Source organism: Priapulus caudatus, unplaced genomic scaffold, assembly GCF_000485595.1.
Source record: "Priapulus caudatus unplaced genomic scaffold, Priapulus_caudatus-5.0.1 Scaffold385, whole genome shotgun sequence".
NCBI lineage: Eukaryota > Metazoa > Priapulida > Priapulimorpha > Priapulimorphida > Priapulidae > Priapulus > Priapulus caudatus.
Genome location: NW_014577446.1, coordinates 29,474 through 52,757, shown reverse-complemented (window position 1 = coordinate 52,757; position 23,284 = coordinate 29,474). Strand labels below are relative to the sequence as shown.

Genomic DNA, 23,284 nt, shown 5'->3' with positions numbered 1-23,284 from the left:
ACCAGTCGAGTAATCCACTCTTACCGCCTGACAATTCTCTTGTATCGCTGTCTCCGGTCCCGCGAATGCGGTGTACGTGAAATCTAAACATACCTACTCAAATCCGCTTAGCAATGCTTTCGAAAACATAGCCACTGAGTTCGTTCCGACGAAAATGATTGTAGAATCCAACTTTTACTGTGCGCACCATTCAGTTGATCGATACCGCGTTGAAGGTTTGAAGGTTGTCACTTCCTGCTCGCAGCTTCATCTTGGAGGTGTACTAGCAGAGGGATTAGACAGGCTGGAGAAGCACGATGGTGGTTGGTGCGTGATCAGGCGAACACTGCTGACGCCAGGTATAGCGTAGACGAGCAGTACGCTGGCAGACAGTGTTCCTCGGATGAGCAACGATACATCTTGAGTAGAACGTGTGTTTGCCAATAGGCTGCAGCTATTTCTCGCTCTGCCACCTGCGCGTGCCTAGCCAGCTATATAAATTATAACTGTGCCCAGCGCAGTTAGTTTGATTGGAACAAACATAAAAGTTGCCTGTTAAAAGCTACATGCGTTCGTGTCACGTTTGATGTACTCTTTCAATTCTCGCGCTGCCAGGTATAAATCCAACAATGCTAATTGTTGACATGTACGACTATAATGATTGTTCTTGACTCATGTTTAATTTATCATTGACATATTTCGTTCATTTCGTTATTTCTTGTAGTGACACGCGTTCTGCTGCCCCGTCCTAGCTCTCCCCTTGCCACCGTTTCTCTCGCTCAGCCTCTTCCTTTAATACCGCCCCTCGCGCTATCTTTCCTGCCGCCTTCCTCAGTCTCTCAAACTCTCGCTCTCTGTACCGGCGGGTTGGGTGGCGGGCGGGGGGGAAGAGCAGCGCTGCCAAAGCGTTACACGTTTCAATGTGCGGCCTTAGTACCACACGAGTACATAACAGAGTACTCTTGGTACCACTATCTATAGCTTGCTACCTATATATATAATATATATAATATGCGGCCGTCTACAGCGTAGTGTTTGTTTACGTGCTAGTGCGCATTAGAAACATGGCGGATATATCGGCTATAATAACTCACAGATACTTTATTACGTCGGCGACAGAGCCTGCAGAATATCGTTATCGACATAATTATACGCAAGCGCGAGAGTGATTTGGGGTAGTACGTTCGATGCTATCCTAGAATGCATATAACGTTAGCGTATGAAGTACAATATACACATTCACAAGTTAAAATATAATAAGTATATAACGGCGGGTTGGGAGGGTGGGGCGGAGAGCAGCGCTGCAAGTTCACCTTTTCAATGTGGGCTTAGGTACCACTGCATCTAATAGCTGCTACCGTATATCTATATAGCTAGCTCGGCTGATTCCTGTTGACTGCGCGTAATTTAAAGGCCTGCAATGATTGTGTTTGAGCAGAATAATCGGGATTCATCCGAGCTTGTTCTGGCTTGATGCAATCGTCAGCGACACGCTTGATTGTCCGCCCTTCTTCATGCAAAGTAACGCAACCGTTGAATTTGATGTGAACGCCGCATGAGCAGGTCGCGCTAGATGTTGCATCCGGCGCCAACACGACATACGACCTTTCTGTCGACGTTTATAACTATTCGACGCGCAACGTCAATGACAATTATATAGGAACTAGTTTTTATTATGATACCCGAAATATAAATGTATATTAGGCATGGTGCTGAATCTACCTATACTAAATCCCATATTGTGGCAGGTGAAAATTCCTGCGATCAATACGGAGGCTATTGTCTGTATTCGTATGATTACCATGGGATCGCATGAATTCCAATGAATTTTGATTTCATCTTATGAAATGCGGATGTGATGTTCATGGTGCCAGACGCCGTTACAGAACAGCTAGGTTAATTTACTGCAAATTCAGTTCATAGAACTGTCAACGCTAGTTCAAGTACCTAGCTAGTACACGAACCTACCATTAAATATAGCCTAGTCTTCCAGTATGACGTCCATATGACCAGCAGGCAGATATATCACTTAGTTGACTAGCGCCGTGTCGCGAATCATTATTATTATTATTTATCATTATTATCTATAGCCTGCTGTCGGTGATATCGGTTCGTAGAAATAGTTAGTTGAGCAAGGTACATGATGCGTGTAATAACATTTTCCTAAGATATTCATAACTGTGAATCAGTGTCGGCATGCTTTTTTTTTTTGTTTTTTGTCTGTTATTCTTTTATTTGTATCTTTTTCTTTTTCTGTTATCTTTAATAATTTTTTATTTGTTTTAGGCACGTGATTCTATTGAGCGCCGGCAGTGTACGTATGCTACACAGACGACGGTTGGGAATTAGCTTATACACGTCGTGTACTCGTTAAATCAAGGATAATGAATAAAAGATTAGCACATATATGTGCCCCACTTGACCGCGTTTGGCAAGCCTATACGTCTAACTGTAAATGCCACTGCATGATTATCCGTAATGGCAAAACTTTCATTTGGGATGCTCGCTGATTTCGCCTCATTTTGTGAAGCTTATAATATATTAGTGTTCGGGTAAGCACCGCGTGCATTTCAGCGCTGCGGGTAAGGCATATCACTAGGCATACTTCCTCTCACAATGTTTGCTAAGATGTCGCGAACGTTTCCTTATCTCATAACGTTTAAGATGATCGGGTGCTGTGTGTCACTTTCCCCGGGGCGTAGATGATGGCACGTGATCACGTCTTATGACGTCACTGCCAAAACGCTTTATAAATCATTTCCCTATATTATTTATTATTATATTATTATACCCTTATTTCCCTAACCCTACCCTAACCCTAACCCACTGGATACTCAAACACTAATCTTAACACTAAACTAATCTTACGTTAATCTTAAACACTTAAGTGCTTCCAATCTACGCCCGTCCGGGAAAGTTATTTCCAAAGTCACGCCGACAGACCTGTTCGCCCGCGACCTGTCTCGTTGACAGATTTAGTCTATTGATCTTCTGGCTATAATCGATAACGAAATTACTACTTTAATATGCTGAGTGTAATCGTGGCAGAGTTTGCATTAATGCGCGAATTTGGGCCGATTGCATTTCGTGGCCAGACGCGCCCATCGCATAATCGCGCCGGGCTAGCATTTTTTTTCACCGCCATGTAATACATTACGGATGCGTCTCAAATGTAATTATGTTCACGCAGCAGTGCATACGACCAGGCTATAATGCAAGCAGACGACATCAACAGCGATAGCGCGCCTTGATGAAATTTTCCACTCTGCGCCTTCTCTGCGCCGAATCTCGCGTGGGGCGACCACTGTGATCAATTACACGGAAGCGCGCTCCGATCCAAGCATGGCCGGCGGGGCCACCGGGGAGGGATAGTCGGTTGGCGTTCTGGATCTGGATGTTTTCTGCGCTAGCCCACGTTACGTGGATAATAACGCAGGAGCGTGTTGCGGCTTAGATGTCTGTCGTCAGCCGGCAGTGGAACAGATAAGCATCTATCATCGCACTCAGTAACCCTGGTTCCCACCTTGTTGAAATAGTTCTCGGCAATAGAAGAATGCGAAACTCGTCGGTGTTGACTCGCCACACTGTCTGAAGTTTTTATGACTGTTCTTACTGCGTGTTCGCTAGGGGGTCCAGGTTTGGCTAATACTGAGCTGCTCGTACCGCCACTGATGAAGAACATTATCTTCTTCATGGAATGCTAATGCGTTGGATCGCTCCGCCGCCTGAAGCAATGAGGAAGGCCAATTCAGAGTTCCGTAGCATTATCGAGTAACCGCTAACTGTCACACCGGTCAGCCGTCTACATAACGAACCTGGGCTGCCCTTCTCCTAAACTTTTTCCAACTTATCAATGTTTTTGACCAAGAAAACGCCGATCCCAAACAATAGATGCAAATTCTTAATTTATTGACCGAACTAATGACTTATATGAAACTTCTTGCAGTGCTTTTTGCGACAAATTTCAAGTTTCGCCCGTAGAAAAACGCAGGCGTGCTGTTGGCTTTGCCAAATCGCCACTGATGTTGGTCGTTCCTAATTTTAGGTTGAAGGAGAAGTTCAGGCCGATCAGGTATTTAGTGTGGTCAGCTCCCTCTAAGATATGCTTATCCAACTCGTAAGAAGAAGGAAAAATGGAGTACCAGCTCGTCGATGGCAGTTCGGAGGTATGTTACACTTCTTTGCTTGCTGAATCGCATGCCTCAAGTTGATGGCCCAGTCGTGGAAGGCGTTCCTAGGTCCGCGGAGCTCTCATCTCGTCAGCGATCGATCTATCTCTCTGCTAGATCAGGCCAGTCCCGTCGCGCGAATAGCCCTCACTTGAGATACGACGGCGTCAGAAGGTCATTAATGTGGAGTACGAAAAGATAGCGAGGGCAAGACAGTGCCTTAAGGTACCACAGGACTTCCACCTCAACTTTATCAGATGACACGTCCATCGAATGACGACTTGTTGGGTCCATCGCCTGTATAAAATCCATTGATTCAGATAACCTTAATGCTCCCTGATGCTTCGCACTGATGTAATTTCTGTCATGAGTCGCAGGTTGCGGGTACGGTGTCAAAGGCCTTTACTAAAGTCTAATACCTGCAACATCCACCTGTACCTTACGGATCAAAGCGAACTCAAAAAGTCGTGTCGGTGTTCATCAGCGAGATAAGAAGCGATGAGTGAAGCTACGAAGCATGCGTGTAGAGCCTGAGAGGATCTATTAAGCCAATCAAGGTGGTCTATTTGATTATGCGCCAGCTTACGACACGCTCCATGAGTTTGTCGACACACAGGTAATGACACTGGTCGCGCTGAATCTCATGGCACTTCGATCACCTTTCTGAATACTGGGGTAACCCTGGCTTCCTTCCAATCTAATGCTGGTAGCTTCACCACGCAACATATGATTGTTGGAAATTGCCGGGTGATTATGGGGGCAATCTCGATGCGGCTGCCCTTCCTTGAGTAAGCCTATTAGCAATGTAGTCTGCGGCACTGCTCTTCGACGATTTAGACGTATTGAAGGTTAACAACTCGACATCCGTGGGGATGCTTTCACCAGCGTCTACAATAGCTGGGTATAGTCTCACACGTGGGTGACGCGAACGTTCTCTGTATCCTCTTTGTAAGGCTGATTAAAACTGTTATTTAAAAGGTTTGGCCTAGCTACGAGAGTCACTAACTAGCTGCTGCCTTCACGAATATGCGACAACACCTGTCAGAGCCGTCATTCCTCTTTGACTTAATGTAACGGCCAAAAAGTTTGGGTTATGCTGGCTCAGGCTTGGATTCCAGAATAATCTGGTGATGTAATCTCCGGTGTCTGAAGTAGAATAAGTTTTCGGCACAAGTACCTTCTGAGCCTTGTAACACGCACGGGTCTTGTCCGAGGCGTTTCTCTTGGGCGAGGGTAAAAAGAGACGTTGTTTCTTTGCAGTAACAGCTTTCTTGATGTGATTGATCAAAACCACGATAAAAACTGGTCGGCTTCCTGCAGTAGCAATGAGGGAATGAGTCGCTTTGTGATGTCTAGTAGCCAAGCTTTAAACAAGCTTCCCAGTTATCGTTTACGCGAGTTCTGCCTCAATTTATCAGTGGTCCAGAATGTCGGAACTGTAACTGCGGTAACTTGCTTCTCTGATCCGTCGGCCATCTGCCTTCGTGTAACTGCTGGACCGATCTTGCGTAATGGGTGGCTGCCCGCATTAGTTTAATGTCGCTTCCACCACGACCATGTCAATGGTCGCCGATCCATGGGGCCAGTGCTAAACGACTTGACCAGGACGACGTTGTTCGTAAAAAGTCAAGTCCAAAGTTATTTCTTTCCCCTCGGTAGATTCAAGCTGTCAGCTGCGCATATGTGCGTGATCCGCTTGGATTTCCAGAAGTTGTGACAACGCCTGGATGGTCAGCACTTGGACGACGGGAATCTGAGATCCAGTCGATGACCGCTTGTCTGCTTGAAATGCCCCAGACCCGCTCCTCTCGCCCACTTTCCCCTGACCCCCCTTCTTCCCCCCCCCACTCCCGAACTCTTCCCCCTGTCCACCCACCTCTCCTCTACATCGCACAATTCCCCACTTCCCTTCTATCTTCTAACTTAGGTGGATGGTTTTGTCGTGGCAACGAGGCGGAAGCGGCTTTGGAGGGAAAGATCGAGCTGTTCTAGCCTTCTCAGCGTTTCATCCGGTTGGGCGTAAAAACTACCATGACCAGGGATTTTAGCGTTTAGCATGGGTGACTTTATCAGATGATTTCGCATCTTCAGTATTCAGCACCTTCAGCTCTTCGCACAATAGTCAGCATAGCAAGCTTTGTTGCAATATACACACCTTCACCATTGGAGCGGCTGCGGCCTTTGCGGAAGACCGGTATAATTCCTGTAGGAAATTTTTCTGCTAGATTGAATCGAAGCTATCGAGTTTCGACTCGCAGCCCAAAATCACGTCAGCCGTTGAAACATACTCGCGATCGCCGCAACAAAATTTGCCGTTTTTTGCGCTTGCATTCCCCCACACAATGAGGATTATAGTTTGCCAGTGATAGGAAGGGGTTGAACGGGGTTGACTGGTGCGCGTTCTTATTTGTGGTTTCAACGTTGGCGTTGTTTCGTGCGCAAGTTGGGACAAGGCCCAAACGGACGTGAGGCGGGCTGCGAGATGCCGATCCGACGTTAGCCACTTGGGCGTCTATGCCGCCAACCAATTACATCGTCTGTTTATAGCAATTACGGTAATAGTTACGGTTACGTTACGGTACGGTTACGTTTACACTATGTTCGCGGCGGCCACGGCAGCCCGTTTGCCCGAAACTTAGTGCGCCGTGCGGATTATGCCATTTTTTTCTTGTATTCAAGTTTTGTTAGGTCTGCCAAGTTTTTCTCACGGTCTATCACGGTATCCGTGACGGCGTGGGAGGAAGGGGCTGCTTGAGTCCCGGGGGCCGCTCCAAGGCCGCCACTACGGTTCGGTCCGCGGTTTTACACGGATGCAGTACGCTTTCCCTTGCGGCCCGTCACGTTCTGATGGCGTTATCCTCACGTCTTCTCACGATCTGATCAAGGTCTGACACGTTTATCACGTTCTGTCAAGGCTTTCTACGGATGTGAATACGTGGTACGCCGTGGGCAGCTTTGGAGCACGTTTGTGCCCACGCTTATAAAAAGAAGCTCCAAAGCAATAGCAATCATTGTATCCTGAGATTTCGACGAGGACAACATCATGAATGTCCAAGATGAAGAATATTGTGTGTTGCATGTTTGCTGGCGTGCCATTACATCCAGTCTTGCATCATGCAGAAACAAGGCGCAGCAGTTTGCAGAAAGGGCAAGGCCAGAGTGTAGCAGTCAGGAAGAAGGCGAAGAAGTGCGGGATAAAAAGGCCAAACCATGTGGGGCGTGACCGCGAATGCCTTATCGAAAGACAGAAGCAGCAGCTGGGCACTACTCAACATTTTAGTTTTAGCTTTTAGTTTTAGTCAGTTTTAGGACCTGCGCGCGCCGTCGTCAGTCCGTAAGTAGACGCAACGCGCCGTCAGCGCGGCCGGGCGAACCCGTCCTGTACCCGTTCCGTCTCCACTACGGACGCCCTCGCAAGTTTTGTTACGGCCTATTACGTACTGTCACGTTTTAGTTGCGTTTCACCCCGTTTGACTACGCCTACTAGGTTTCTCATCCGCCCCCGTGACTGCCATGGCAAATCTGTTGGCAGATTAAAAAGCTGGCGCAGCAGTCCACGGCAATCACGGCCTGTCACGTTTTGCCATCGTCCTCCCGCGTCGTTCACGTCCATCCGTTTTGTCCACGCGTGCCTGAAACGGGGCTGCCTGTGGCCGCCGAGAACATAGCTGTAAACGCTAGGCATATACGTATAGCAGTTACGCGCAAGCGTTTTATGCCGTTATACTAGTCGCACTCTAGTACCTGCGCTAGCGCGCAAATGAGCTCAGCAACGTTGCTAGCTTAGCAGAGTGCCTATAGCTAGCAGTGCTAGGCGCAATGAGCGCCTGGCCCAGAGAAGCCTCGATCTCTGGAACACATTACTGCCTACATTTAAAAATATGTGTTCCATGCAAATCTCTCACGCCTGCCCTGCGGACGGCTTCTGCGGCAGCTCCCTGGACGTTTAGTCATACGGACGACCGAGTATAGAAGTAGAAGTAGAGTAGAATTAGCCAGTAGAAGGTTAAAGTAGAAGTTTTGTATCTGGTTGTGCTCATAAAGCCGGCTAATAGTAATAGCATTATAGTCAACAGTGTATAGGCACATTATCTGCTGAATGGCACCGGTGACGTGTAGCTGCCGGGCCTATATATACCGGACAGAGGTGCTCAGACCGCATGCCTAGCAACGGCTCTTGCTCTCCCGTGCTTTTAAATGGCATGCCATTAAGCGTGCGTTCCAGCATCCCGATAAACCCCCGCACGACTATTACTTTGAATACACTGAGCTCTTTCAATTGCCCAGCTCGGGTATATTTATACAGAGTCGCATTCGAAATGGGTAGATGGCTTGCAGCGGGCTAATGCGCATATTATGTTCTATACCTAGTGTTTATGTTCAATTTCCATCCCTTTTAACTCTTATAAAAGCAATAGCTTTTGAAGCGCTTCGAAAATTGTCGAATAAATGCTGTCATGTTTAGCAGTAACTGGCGTGAATAAAGAGAGCATTCTTCCGTCACTCCATCCCCCGCAAAAACGACTAACTCCCAATGATCTGCTATCCGGTAAACAAAGGATCCAGTAAATTCTTGACGTCTGCATATAGAGCAGTCACGAGCGCTAAATACACCCACGAGATACAAGCATTATGCCAAAACGCGTTTTGTGCTGTTAGGCTATTACGTGCTATAGGAGGCATATAACAAGTAAGCCTCCGCGATTGTTCACCGCGATTGTTTGCCACTATTTCGTCTCTAGAAAAGGCCTTTTTTGGCTTTTTTTTCCGCCGAAATTCGCACTAGAGTGCAATATAATTAGATTATGCACGCAAGTTGGATGGCCTCGTGCATGTCGAGAAAGCATTAGAAGTAAAATTATTTTTGTTGTGTATTGCGTGACATTCCGTCATGTGGCCGTAGTCACAGCGACGGTTGGTGTTTTTGTGCTGTATGAAATGTGTTCAGACAACTTTGCAGAAATTCGCATCATAGAGCTGGCAAAAGTTTCGAAGGGAGCATAGAGCATGAATCTGTAGTTATTTAACATGAATAAAGTGTATGTTTTGTAAGTGCAGTAACAGTGTGAGTATTTTTAATTAATTTCTGTTCGATGCTTATTCAGGCCTGCATGCGCTCTTGTCGAGTGTATCTGGTGACGCCATCGTTAGGTGGAGTTTATTCCGACAAGTCAGCTCGACTTACATATAACACGCACGCACACACGCGCGCGTGCGCACACGTGTTATATGGTGTATACATCTCTTTCTCGTATTTTTCTACGATCGAGTTCGAGTTGGCTCCATTGCGGCGTTGCGTTAGCGCGCGTGAATTATCGTAGGAACAAGCAGACGTCGCTTTCTAGCCCACATTTGTCTCCGTCGCCGATCGTCTGCGGCGTTGTTAGAAGGCTTTCCAGTGAATGTCTGGCGACTCGCAAATACGTAGCGTCGTCCGTACGCTAGTTTCCGTTTTACACCGCGGCCTAGGCAAACCGACTGGTGAACCAATCAGAGTCTATGTATTCACTCGACTTCGCTCTTATTTAGCATATGTCATGTGTGAATTTCTATATCGCTGTATAGGCTAGCAGGTAGCGCGCCGGCGTTACGTCTCAATAGTCGTTAGTTCGAATCCCGTATGTTTTTTAATTATTTTCCTGTTTTCTGTATTTAGAAAAATAATACTAAACAGGTAGGTAAAGGGAAAAAAAGGAAAAAAGCGGGAAAATAAATACCGCAGCTGGGACTCGAACCCAGAATCCCGCTGTAGGAGACGGATGTTCTAGCGATTAGGCCACTGCGCCGTTAAGCGTATAGTGCCGTATACACCATAGATTCACACGTACGTGATGTTAATCTGTACGCACCACCATCTATTGATGAATAGAATTTTTATTACTTTTTTACTTTTTTACTTTAAGTTTCAGCTAGAACCACCTCGCAGACTTGCTGATTCTGAAAATATCTTTAGTTTTCCTTTAGGCTGCGGAGTTCTTTAGTTATGCGAAGACGAACTAGTTCGGCTGAACAACTTTATATATATAGAAGATATATGCGGCCGTCTACAGGTGTGTTTTGTACGTGCGTGCGCATTAGAAACATGGCGGATATAGCGGTATAATAACTCACAGATACTTATTATATACACGCACACACCACGTAAACGCACAAAAGCACGCACACATACGTACAGGAGTGTTAGAATATAATATAATACTCTATATATGTCTCTATATATGACTCTTATAATGTCTATGTTATGATACTCCTGATACGTAGATATCTTCATAATTACATCTGCAGCCATACATAGCATATAGCATATTGTTTGCATACCGTAACCGTAACAGCTAGCTAGACTAGGTTTTAGGAAGTGATGGGACAACCCATAGAAATAATATACGTACTAGTTTTAATGGTGTCTCTCTATATTTTTATGGAACAATCCCAATTCCCTGAAACGTGTTACTATAGATTTATCGAAGGGTTGTGTCAACACGCGCAAACCTGTCTTATCACAAAGATTAGACGAAAAGATGTCAAAATCGCCAAATATATATTAGGTTAATAAAACAAACATGCCTAATAGTTTTGCTGAAAATCCCGCGTAAGCCTTTTGCCACGCATTACTTACCGTGGTGGTGGGGGGGGGGCAATTCTTATCAAATTATAGGCTCCTAATGTATGCTGCTCTGCTGAGACTGTATACAGGTCAAGCTGTAGTACTACTGATATCAGGAGTAAGATAATATAGGATATTATCTACCCTATATTATCTTACTCCTGCTGATATGCATGCTTTTGATGCTATACATGTATACACTATGCAATCAGGAGTGTATCAATACTCCTGATGCACTCCTTGATACACCCTGATACACCTTGCACACCAATTGATACACTCCTGATGCAATGTATACCATAACACTACCTTACGGATGGCATATTTGACTGAGAACGAACCAGCGTCGGTCCTACCTATAACAGCATAGGAACGTCAACCTAACTCCCGACCATAAATAATGCAACAAATCTGCGAATATAGGATATGACATGATATATAGACTCGAATAACTGGGCCCGATTCCCGTAGTTAGCACCGCTGTTAATAATAATAATAATCAATACGCGCCATATTACCATATACCAAATACATGTAGCATATAGCATATACCATATACATAATACCAGGAGTAAGATAATATAGGATCCTATATTATCTTACTCCTGATAATACCAATATGCAACAACTCTGCGAATATAGCTAGGGATATGACGAAGCTCTTAGTCCTATAGGCCCGCGCGATCGCTGCCCAGAGCCCTGCGGCAGCGCATGCGCTGGCTATAGTTACTAGAGCTAGCATATGACATGATATACTATGACTCGGAAGAACGGGCCGCATGCCCTAGTTAGCACCGCCTGTTTGATAATACTGATAATCAATAGGCGCCATATTACCTGAGACGAATCTCCAGAGTTATGTTTAGTCGTTCTCACTGTCGAAGACATTGCAGCTGAACTGGTAGTAAGAGAGTAAAACGAACACGACGGAAGCGGCAGCAGCGTATCTCAGTTGAACCGCCATCGTCTGCTGCTGACGAAATAAGCTCCCGCCAACCTTGAAGCGGTCAACACACACACACACACACACACAGCACACACACACACACACACACACACACACACCACACACACACACACACACACACACAGAGATGGACTTTCCCCGCTCTCAGCGCGGATCCTAGCCTTTAGCTCCCGGCGTCAGATATTTCTCTCCGTGTGCTAAATATTACACACACAGACGTTCGCTGCCCGACACGGTATAACATTAGGTGCACCCAGTGCTGCCCACTATGAAATATATATATATATATTATATATTATATATATATATATACTATATATATATATTACCTATATATATATATATTTCAGATAATATAGGTCAGTGGGCGCTGCTTTACGCGCGCAGTCCGCCCCCGCCATCGCGCTGCCCCTATTCTCACCTCTTTAGCTCGATAAACTCGCGCCTATTGATGCTGCTTGCCTCGTGTACGGCGGTTGGTGGGGCAGGGGGAGAGCAGCGCTGCCAAGGTTACACGTTTTCAATGTGGGCTTAGTAACCACACGAGTACATAACAGAGTACTCTTGTACCACGGATCTATAGCTGTACCTATATATATATATATATATTATATATATATATATATATATATTTATATTATATAAATATATATATATATGCCGGCCGTCTACAGCGTGTGTTTTGTACGCGGGGAAACAAAGCTGCGCCGATTAGCAAAGCATGGCGGAGGTAGTAGGGGCGGTATAATAACTGCACAGATACTTATGACGTGATGGCTTTGGCGACAGAGTGCAGAATATGGGTTATCGATCATGATATTATACGCATGCGCGCAGATGTGATTTGGGGGTAGTACGTGCGGGTGGATGCGTGAGTGTCTGAGATAGTGCTCAGGTATAACGTTAGCGTATGGAAGTAACAATATTACACATTCGACAAGTTAAAATATGAATAAGTATGATAACGGCGGGCTTGGCGAGGTGGAGAACGGGTGTGGGTGGGAGAGCAAGCGCTTTCCAAGTTACAGCCTTGGCAATGGTGGCTTAGTACCACTGATCTATAGTGGTGTACCGTAGGTATACTTATATACTAGTGCTCTGCCATGATTCCCTGTTGACTGACCGTATGTTAAAGGTGCCAATGAATTGGTGTTTTTAAGCAGATTATCGGGTATCTCCGAGCTTGTTCTGGCGACTCTTTGAGAGGCAATCGTCGAACGCTTGATTGTCCGCCCCGGTCTTCATTCAAAAATCGAATAAATTTGATAACTCTTGTCTCAGACCCGTGCTTTGATGCTAACGAGCAGACGCAAGGATAACGCACCTTGAATTTGATGGTGAACGCTGCGAGTAGAGCGTCGCGCTTAATGTGGCCAGATGGCGCCAACACACATACGACTCTTTCTGTTCGACGTTTATGAAACTATTCGACGCGCAAGTCAATGACACATGTATTATAGAATAGTTTATTATTATACGCCGCAAAATATAAATGTATATTAGGCATGCGTACTGAATTTTCTACCTACACTGAATCCCATATGTGCAGTTGAAAATTCTGCGTGGACCAATTAGCGTTAAGGTATTCTGTGTTCGTATGATTACCATAGGATCGCATGCGACGTTCCAATGAATTTTGATATCATCTTATGAATATGCGGGTGTGCATTTCTTGGTGCAGCCGGTTTACAGAACGAGCTAGGGTCAATTTACTTGCCAAATTTCAGTTCTAGAAAACGTCAAGCGTAGTTCAAGTACCTGCTAGTACGACGAATTCCTAACCATTTAAATATTTGAGCCTAGCTGATTCCAGTAGTGGACGCCTAGACGCAGGCAGGCGAGATATACTCAGCTTTATGTTGATACTGCGGTCGGAATCATTTATTATTATTATTATCATTATTATTATAGCCCTGCGTCGGGTGATGTCGTTCGCTAGAAATGAGTTAGTGAGCAGCGTACATTGCATGCGTTGTAATAACATTTTTCTTACGATTCATAAGTGAAGATCAGCTGTCGCGCCATTGGTACGGCACGTAATCTCTCATTGGACGCGGCCGGCATGTACGTATGGCTACCGACAGACGGAACGTTGAGGAATTGGCTTATACACGTGCGTTGTCACTCCGCTTTAAATCAATAAATGAATTGGAGAAAGATTAGGCAGCATGACTCATGTCTCACTGACCGCGTTCTGCCAAATGGTATACTTCGCCTCCTCTGAACTGCTAATCATTCCACTTGGATGATTTAGTCCGTATAGTGCGGCAAACTCATTTGGCGTGTCTATTCCGCTCAGTTTTGTGACAGCTTAGTAGTGAAGGGTGATGAGCTGATGTGTTACGGGTAAGCACAGTGAGTGCATTTCGAGGTCGGCGTGGGCGTTTAGGCATGTCACTGAGAGGGTATCGCTCTTCAAATGCTTTGCCCTTAAGATGTCGCTAACGTTTTCCTTCATCTCATAACGTTTAAGATGTGCGGGGGGGGGGCGGTGGGGGTGTGTGTGTCACTCCCGCCTGGGGCGTAGTTGAGGGCACGGTTCATCACGTCTTATGACGTATACTGCCACAAGCTTTTATTAATCATTTCCCGTAGTGAGGTGTGAGTGTGATATTGATTAATATAATTATGACCCTTAGTTCCGCTAAACCCTAACCCTCAAACCCCTAACCCTTGATTACTAACACTAATCCTTAACACTAACTAGTGCCTGCCACCGTAGCGCGCACTCCTCAAATCTACGCCCGGGGAAAATACGTTATTCCCAGAAGTCCACGCCGACAGAGCCCGGTCGCCCCGGTGACCTGTCTCGTTGACAGATTTCAGTCTCGTTGCATCTATCTGGCGGTATAGATCGTAACGACAAGTACTATTTGAATACGCTGAAAAGTGAGCTCGGGCGCAGAGCTTGCATAATGGCGAATTTGGGCCGCATTGCTATATTGCGTGGCCAGACGCGCCATCGCGCTATAATCGCGCGGCTAGCATTTTTTTTGCACCGCAAAATGTAATACATTACGGAGCGGTCTCAATTGTAATTTATTGGTTCGGCGCTAGCAGCTGCCGATGCGACCAGCAGCGCATAAGCAAGCAGCCGACATCAAACAGCGGGGATGAGCGGCGCGGTTGATGTAGAGTTGTGCGAAGTTGCGGCGCCTTCTTTCGCCGAATCGGTCGCGTGGGGGCCGACACGTGATCAATACTGCGAACGGCTCCGATCCAAGATGCCGGCGGGGGCCGACCGTGGGGGGGGGGGGCGGGGGGTACGTCGGGTTGGCCGTTCTGGATCTGGATAGTTTTCTGCATCAGAAAGAACAGTCAGAAACTTCAGACAGTGCGAGTCAACACCGAAGAGTTTCGCCATTCCTTCTTTCTGAGAACTATTTAACAGTGGAACCAGCGTACTGAGGCCGAGATAGGTCTTATCTGTTCCACTGCCGCTGACGACAAAATCTAAGCGCACACCTCCCTGCCCTACGTAACATATGACGCAGGGAGGTGTGCGCTTAGAAGTTGCAGCGTAGAAAACCGAGCGTGCTGAATTGGCCTTTGCGCAAACTGATGTGGTCGTCCCATTTTAGGTTGAAGGAAAAGTTCAGGCCGAGGTACTTAGTGGTGGTCACTTCCTCTAAGATATGCTTATCCAACTTGTAGAAGAAGGAAAATGGAGTACCAGCTCGTCGATTGATTCGGAGTATGTTACACTTCTTTGTGTTGAATCGCATGCCCCAAGTTGATGCCCAGTCGTGAAGGCGTTCCAGGTTCCGCTGGAGCTCTATCTGGTCAGCAATCGATCTGATCTCTCTGTAGATCAGGCGGTCGTCGGCGAATAGCCTCACTTGAGATACGACGGCGTCAGGAAGGTCATTAATGTGGAGTAAGAAGAGTAGAGGGCCCAACACAGTGCCTTAAGGTACCCCAGACTCCACCTTCACGTTATCCTATGACACTCCATCAATGACGACTTGTTGGGTCCGATCGCTGAAAAAATCCTTGATTCATGATAAGCTTATGTCCCTGATGCCGTACTGATGTAATTTCTTCATGAGTCGCAGGTGGGGTACAGTGTCAAAAGCTTTAATCTAAAGTCTAATACTGCAACATCCACCTGTACCTTACGATCAAAGGAACTCAAAAAGTCGTGTGTGCTCATCAGGAGATGAGAAGCGCATGAGTGAAGCTTACGAAAGCCATGCGGGTAGGCTGAGAGGATCTTATAGCAATCAAGGTGGTCTATGATATGGCGGCTTACGACATGCTACATGAGTTTGCTCGACACACAGGTTAATGACACTGGTCGGTAATTCTCACTGGCATTCCGGTCACCTTTTTTGAATACTGGGGTAACCCTGGATTCCTTCCAATCTGCTGGTAGTTCACCACGCTCATATGATTGTTGGAATATTGCAGTGATTATTGGGGCAATATCATGGGCTGCTTCCTTGAGTAGCCTATTAGCAATGTAGTCTGGGCCACTGGCCTTCGACGGATTTAGACGTTGAAGTAACAACTCGACTCCGTGGATGCTTATCACCAGGTCTAACATAGCTGGGTATGTCTCACCACGTGGTGACGGAACGTTCTCTGTATCCTCCTTAGTAAAGGCTGATTGAAACTGTTTATTTAAAAGTTTGGCCTTAGTACGAGAGTCACTAACTAGCCTGCTGCCTTCACAAATTGGCGAAACACCTGTCAGAGCCGTCATTCCTATTTGACTTAATGTAACGCCAAAAATCTTTGGGGTTATGCTGGCTCAGGCTTGGATCCAGAATATTGGTGATTATCTCCGGTGTGCTGAGTAGATAAGTTTTCGGACGAGTACCTTCTGAGCCTTGTAACACGCACGGGTCTTGTCCGAGGGTTTTCTCTTGGCGAGGTAGAAGAGACGTTGTTTCTTGAATACAGCTTTCTTGATGTGATTGTCAAACCACGGTAAACTGGTCGGCTTCCTGGCAGTAGAATGAGGGATGAGTCGCTTTGTGATGTCTAGTAGCCCAAGCTTAAAGAGTTCCCAGTTATCGTTTACGGAGTTCTGCTCAAATTTATCATGGTCCAGAATGTCGGACTGTAACTGGGTAACTGCTTCTCTGATCGTCGGCCAATCTGCCTTCCTGAACTGTGGGACCGATCTTGGTAATGCGGTGGTGCGCATAGGTTTAATATCCGCTTCCACCACGACCATGTCGTAGTCGCCGATCCACGGGGCAGTCTGAACCGACTTGACCAGGGACGAGTTGTTCGTAAAAAATAAGTCCAAGTTATTTTTTCCCCTGGTAGATTTAAGCTGTAGCTGGGATAGTGAGTGATCCGCTTGGATTTCCAGAAGTTTGTGACAAACGCCTGGATGGTCAGCACCTTGGACGACGGAATTGACATCCCAGTCGATGCCGCTTGCGTTGAAATCGCCACCCAGGTGGATGGTTTTGTCGTGGCAACGAGGCGGAAGGTTTTGGAGGGAAAGATCGAGCTGTTCTAGCTTCTCAGCGTTTTCATCCGGTGGGCGGTAAAAACTACCCATGACCAGGGATTTAGCGTTCTACATGGTGACTTTTATCCAGATGATTTCGGCATCGGTATCAGCCACCTTCAGCTCTTCGCAATAGTCAGCGCCGTAGCAAGCTTTGATTGCAATAAACACACCTTCACCATGGAGGGTGCGGCCTTTGCGGAAGACCGTATATCCTGTAGGGAATTTTTCTGCAGATTGAATCGAGCTATCGAGTTTCGACTCGCAGCCCAAAATCACGTCAGGTTGAACATACTCCATCGCAGCAACAAAATTTGCCGTTTTGCGCTTGATCCCCACACAATTGAGGATTATAGTTTGCTAGTTGATAGAAGTGTTGAACGTGGGTTGATTTGGCGTTCTTTTTGTTGGTTTCAACGTTGGCGTTGTTTTGTGCGCAATGACAGCCCACGGACGTGAGGCGGGTGCGAGATGCCGATCCGGCGTTGCCACTTGGGCGTATATGCCGCCAACAGAATTGGCAATTACATCGTCGTTTATAGGCAATTACGGTGATAGTTACGGTTACGGTTACGTTTACACTATGTTCGCGGCGGCCACAGCAGCCACGTTTGCCCGAAACGTAGTGAGCCGTGGGATTATGGCAATTTTTTTTTCTGTATTTAAGTTTTGTTAGGTCTTGCCAAGTTTTCTCACGGTCTATCACGGTATCAGTGACGGGCCGTGGGGGGAAGGGGCTGCTGAGTCTCGGAGGGTCCAAGGCGCACTACGGTTCGGTCCGCGGTTTACCACGGATGCCAGTACGTTCCCTCGCGGCCCGTCACGTTCTGATGGGTTCCCTCACGTTTCTCACGATCTGATCAAGGTCTGACACGTTTTTCACGTTCTGTCAAGGCTTTCTACGGATGAAACGTGGACGCCGGGCAGCTTTGGAGCACGTTTATGCCCACGGTATTAAAAAAAGCCTCCAAAGCAATAGCAATCATTGTATCCTGAGATTTTTACGAGACAACATCATGAATGTCCAAGATGAAGAAGATTGTGTGTTTGCATGTTTGCTGGGTGCATACATCCAGTCTTTGCATCAGCAAGAAGAAGGCCAGCAGCAGTTGCAGAGAGGAAAGGCCAAAGTGTAGCAGTCAGGAAGAAGGCGAAGAAGGCGGATGAAAAGACCAAGATCCATGTGGGTGCGCGAATGGTTATCGGAAGACAGAAGGCAGCAGCTGGGCCACTACTCAACATTTTAGTTTTACTTTTAGTTTTAGTCCAGTTTTAGGACCGCGCGCGCCGTGTCAGTCCGTAGTAGAACGCAACGCGCCGTAGCGCGCCGGGCCGAACCCATCATGTCCCGTCCGTCCCTTCCTGTCCCACTACGGACCGCCTCCAAGTTTTGTTACGGCCTATTACGTACTGTCACGTTTTGTTGCGTTTACCCCGTTTTACTACGGCCTACTAGGTTTCTCATCCGCACCGTGACTGTCATGACAAATCTTTTGATAGATTAAAAATCTGGCGCAGCATCCACGGCAATCACGGCCTGTCATGTTTGCCCATTCCGTCCCCCCCCCCGCGTTGTCTCACGTTCATCCCGTTTTGTCCACGGTGGCCTGAAACGGGGCTGCCGTGGCCGCCGGGAACATAGTGTAAACGTAGCAGTATACGTAGCAGTTACGGCAAGGTTTTATTGCCGTATACTAGTCGCACTTGTAGTACGTTCGATGCTATCCTAGAATGCATATAACGTTAGCGTTTGAAGTACAATATTCACAAGTTAAAATATAATAAGTATAAAACTGTATAATGGCAGCCATAGCGCAGGGTTGCGCACGCTTGAATTCGTAATTGAGTTCGCTCAGCCATCATGTAGTGACGGTGCCACGTACTGTGGTCTGCCAGATGCTTTAATGATGAATAAAGTAGTTATGGGCCATAATATGAACTAATATACATGCAATTGCATTAAATAACTCGTTATAATGATAACAACGGATAAATAAAATTAAGGAAAATGACGTCGGTGATCTAAGAAAGTAGGACGCGGTAAACGTGGAAATTAAGGATCCTATGGAGAATTCCAAGATCGCATAAAGAGGGCGCCCTAGTCGGTGATTACGATCGAAGGGCGAAGTTGAGAAGTAAATTGTGAATAGCAGAGAGGATCGATGCTAATGTAATAGCAGGAGTGAATAATAATAGATTTTATTATTTAGAATATATTGTTATTCAATCCTGATAATAGTAATGGTGTGTGTATCACTGCACTGTCAACTGAACAACTGCGTGCATCAACTGTATGATTGTGTGTATGACTGTGTCCAATGAACCCCGCAAAAGCTATACAGCTGTATTTAAAAAAATTGTTTGCATCGACTCTAATGACGTCCGTGACATTTGGAATTGTGATTATTAGCAAGTAGGTTACCCCACACAAGCCATTTCATTGGGTTCAAAGATTATATTAAGCTAGTTCAAGCTTGGGTTCGATCAAAGCTAATTCCAGTTCAGTGTCAATATATTATACCTTTCCTCGTCCGCCGTGGTATGAGATCAGGCGGAGATTGTCCCCAAGTAAGTAAACACCGGTGCATGTTGACGGATGGCTCGGTTATTTATCCACCAAGGTATGTTTTAGAGAGATTGGTGGCATGCGTTAAGGGTGCAGACAGCAACATTCCCCCCCGGGATTACCCTTCGGCAGTTGTAGAAGACAGTTTGATGATAAGTCATCTTCAATCTTCCGGAGTTACGTTTTCTTGCCACATGTAATATGAGACTCTCGTTATGTAGTAATTCAGCCGATGTGGCTGTGTCTGTCCTAATGAACTTTGGTGGTATTCTACTTCGGCGTGCCGCTTTTCTATTTTGTTTATTTATTCAGTGATATTGTGACCTTCTTTATATGAAATATTGCTTGACGTTCTTTGGTAGTTCTTTAGGGCTCTATAGTTTAAACGTTAAAATAGAAATAATATCGGCTAAAATTGAAACAATATCGAATACAATCGAAATCATATCGCATGTGGAGCAGATTTAAAACTACTCTAATAGGTGAATGACAAGAGATTTAAATACCCTAATGTGATTGAGACAGATTTTAATATAACCTAATTGAAGTATGCAGGATTTATATACCTATAAAGTGATGCACGATTTATATAATCCTATAATTGTGAGCACCGTTATTTATTTTATGTAGCTGTATTAATTTGTTTGGGCTGCATAAAAATTTTGCCCGGTTAGTTATTCTGTAAGAAGTGAAAACGTGACCACTCAGGAGCGGAACGGCGAGGTATACCATGTATACAAATCAACGTAACGAAGGAACCCAGGTCCGTCAAATCTCCACGTAGCTGAACTCCTCAAAGCTTACCCAATGCGCGCATGCGGATATTTTACCCCCAGAAGCACCATTTGGTATAATGTCCCTACTTTCCGATCACCTGCACAGCGTGCGGTCAGCAGAAGATACGTTGTCTGAACCTAATTCGCACCAGGACAAGATATCCGGAGATTGCCCAGAGACATTTGTACCTGCAGTTCATGAACATTGGCTGCACGTTCTACGTAAGTTGACCATTTAGACTACTACCAACTTGGAATGTTGTTAGACAACGCGATTGCGGTTTCTCACATCATGGTAGTAATTAGTTCAGCTAGACACACGTAACAAATACGATTAATGTATTAAGTATAAGTAACGTAATTACAATAATCAAAAGTAATAAACCCTAATTAAAAACTTATGCATTATATATTTATAATAAATACATAATACTCTCCGATCAGGAATATTGCTACAATGTCGTATTGTAGTAACACGAGCACCTCTATACTTCTATTATAGAATAATTTCTTGTAGAATATGGTCACTACAAATTCGCGCGCGTGTAATGACATTCCGTTGGCGTTCGTGGTGACTCGTGGCCACAGCACCGCGTGGCTGCTTGCCGACGTTGCCGACCCAATCTCTCTTCGCCGGTCTATCAAAGCTCGATTTCCTGATGGATACAGCTCTACCGCGCCTCTCCCTGTAGCAAGGCGGCCCAAGCGAATTCCCGCTGTACAGATTACCACGACTGATCCCCTGCAAGCAGGACCCACCGATCCCCCTGTAGCAGGGACCCACGATTACCGCCCTGTAGCATGGACCGCACGATTTCCCCCTGTAGCAGCGCTGGTCGCCTTACGCACAGGGCTCCTCCTGAGCAAGGGGCCTAATTCCCCTACGCGCCAGATTCCCACCTGTAGCATGTCGGTCTACGCATTCCCCTATAGCAGGGGCCTTCACTTCCCACTGTAGCAAGGACCCCACGATTCTCCCTGTAGCAGGGACCCACGATTCCCCGAGCAGCGGACCCACGAATTCCCCTGAGCAGGGGCCTCGCTTCCCGCCTGCTAGCAGGGGCCCGCCTTCTCATCCCCATTGTATAAGCAGGGGCCCACATTTCCCCTTGGTGAAGCAGGTGACCGCACGATCCTCCTAGTAGCAGGGGCCTCACTTCTCCTGTAGCAGGGACGCCTCGATTCTCCTGTTAGCAGGGGCCACACGATTCCGCTCTGTTACAGTGCGTTCCGGCCCTAGCAGTTCACGATTCCGCAAGGCCGACGTCCGCCTGGTAAGCAGGGGCGCTCACTTCTCCTGTAGCAGGCGACCCTCGATTCTCCTGTAGCCACACGATCCGCTAGCGGCCCACGATTCCACCTTGTAGCAGCTTGCCCTCACGAATTCCCCTGTAGCAGGGTGCCTCAGAGCGCCCTCTGAAAGCGTCGACTATTTGCATTCATCTTGTATGAAATGCGTGTGATGCTCTATGTGGCCAGACGGTACAGAACAGCTAGGCTCAATTTACAACTGCGAAATTTCCAGTTACTAGAACGTCAACGCGTATTCAAGCTTACCAGCGTAGTACCACGAACCTACCATTAATATAGCCTAGTGATCCAGTATGGACCGCTAGACCCAGCTATGGCGGATGTAAGTCGTGCAGCAGTTTGCATTCAATGGCGCGAATTTGGCCGATTGCATTCGTGGCAGCAAACGCCGCGCAACTCGCATAATCGCGCGGTACTAGCAATTTTTTTCACCGACAGTAATACATTTACGTGGATGCGGTCTCAATGTAATTATGGTTCGCCGCAGCAGTGCGATGACACCAGAGCTATAAGCACAAGCAGCCCGACATCAAACAGCGCGTATAGCGCCGTTGATTAATTTTCAAACTCAGCGCCTTCCGTCGCCGAAAATCTCGGCAGTGGGGCGACACGTAAGCATTCAATACGCGAGCGGCTTCGATTCCGCGCGGGGCACGCGGGGGGCGTGATTTTTTCCTAGATAATCAAGAACATAGGGCTCTAGTGAGTGCGCTGCCATTAGTTGATAGCAAGAGTGCACGTGTGCCTCAAGAACTTCTGTTTTTGGCTGCAGTTGCGCACAGCTAACCGCTAACCCGCGTAGGGATCAGTCGCCCCTGCGTGCATCATAGTCGGTTGCGTGTTTGTGATGTGTTGCAATGACGACCACCGACGAACGTGAGCGTGGCAGCGATGCCGACCGACGTGTCCCAGCTTTGGTGCTACTATGCGGCCAACCGAATTGGCAATTTACGATTCGGTCTTGGCTTTCGTGCGATTAGTAACGCGAAGGTGTCCAGTGTAGTATGCGTATATCTGAGTCGCATCAGTACTGATGCCTGGCCCAGAGAATGCCTACGGATCTCTGAACCATCTAGCTCACATTTAAGAGAAATATTACCATCAAATCTCTCCACGCTGCACCTGGAGCTTTTCGCGAGCGGCACTCCCTGGACGTTTATCTCCTTACGACTGTCCAGTAATAAAAGTAAAGTAGAAGTAGAAGTAGAAGTAGAAGTAAGAAGAGAGTAGAAGTTGTATCTAGCGTTGTGTCTCAAAATAGCCGGCTAAATAGTAATAGCATAAGCGATGACATCTATCAACAGTGGTAAGGTGGTTAACAGTGTAGTAACATTATATTGCCTGAAGGCGACCGGTGACGAGCGAGAAGACAATAAATACAGAGAATGAAACGGATTGGTTGATACTGATAACGCTGGCCATAAGGCGCATGTTCATCGTAAAAA

General features: G+C 46.5%; 1 protein-coding gene across 2 annotated transcripts in view; it reads right to left on the bottom strand.

Annotated features, from left to right (window-relative positions):
- The window catches only part of LOC106809801 (probable indole-3-acetic acid-amido synthetase GH3.11), a 39,631-nt gene extending 27,881 nt beyond the window's left edge, over positions 1–11,750 (bottom strand). For both annotated transcript variants that reach the window (XR_001393913.1, XM_014813007.1), the window contains exon 1: positions 11,590–11,750. The gene's annotated coding sequence lies outside the window, so the exon portion shown is untranslated. The remainder of the gene's footprint in view (positions 1–11,589) is intronic.
- Positions 11,751–23,284: the final 11,534 nt, after the last annotated feature.